This window comes from Bombina bombina, chromosome 2, assembly GCF_027579735.1.
Source record: "Bombina bombina isolate aBomBom1 chromosome 2, aBomBom1.pri, whole genome shotgun sequence".
Taxonomy (NCBI): Eukaryota; Metazoa; Chordata; class Amphibia; order Anura; family Bombinatoridae; genus Bombina; species Bombina bombina.
The window spans coordinates 1,036,572,791-1,036,573,588 of NC_069500.1; the positions used below are offsets into that span (position 1 = coordinate 1,036,572,791).

The window sequence follows — 798 nt, forward strand, 5'->3', positions numbered from 1 at the left end:
GAATGGGTTTAAGAAAGGAGCGCCAAAAGAGGCAAGGTCTCGAGAGTGTAGGGTATAAAGATATAAGTTAGTGTAGATCTCTATTCGGACACTGTTAGGGTACGGATGGCCCCAAGGGTTACGAAGATTGGTCTACAATAGTTGGTATAGGTAATACAACACAGTTTATTACAGATAAAATATAACACAATTTATTACAGATAAAATATAAGTGAATTATATCACTAAGCATGGATCCATGTTACATAAAAACACAAAATTATATATAAACATCCAAATTTGTATGAGTGTATGCAGTGAACATTAAAAATATTAAAAAAATATATATAAAATGCTAAAATGGATATGCCTACCGCACCTGGTGTTCCCAGGCGGTCTCCCATCCAGGTACTGACCGGGCCTGGCCCTGCTTAACTTCCGAGATCAGACGGGATCGGGTGCATTCAAGGCAGTGTGGCGGTAGACTTATAGCAGCATCTAGGTCACTCATGGAAGCGATTATTGAGCATAGAGAGTCAATTCTAAAACAAGTAGACATAGAAATCAAAACAAACGAGGATGATCTAATTGGACCAGAAGGTCACCCCATAGATACCAAAAAAGTAGTTGAGAAAAAAGAGAATCTGGAAAGGAGGGTCTATAAAATCAGAGAAGATATCATAAACAAGAAAAGTAAGAAATTAAACAGAGGACTCAACCTCATCAAGAACAGTGATGAAAATAATACCACTGAAAACATAGAGACAGAAGCCCCACACCCGAATAGTTCGGATGGAAGAGCACCCGCTGACGAGGAGT

The 798-nt window shown here is 38.8% G+C and overlaps 1 non-coding gene across 1 annotated transcript; it reads right to left on the bottom strand.

Annotated features, from left to right (window-relative positions):
* Positions 1-346: 346 nt before the first annotated feature.
* Positions 347-465, bottom strand: LOC128650977 (5S ribosomal RNA). The gene has a single exon (XR_008401066.1). It is a non-coding gene; the product is annotated as a 5S ribosomal RNA (ribosomal RNA).
* Positions 466-798: the final 333 nt, after the last annotated feature.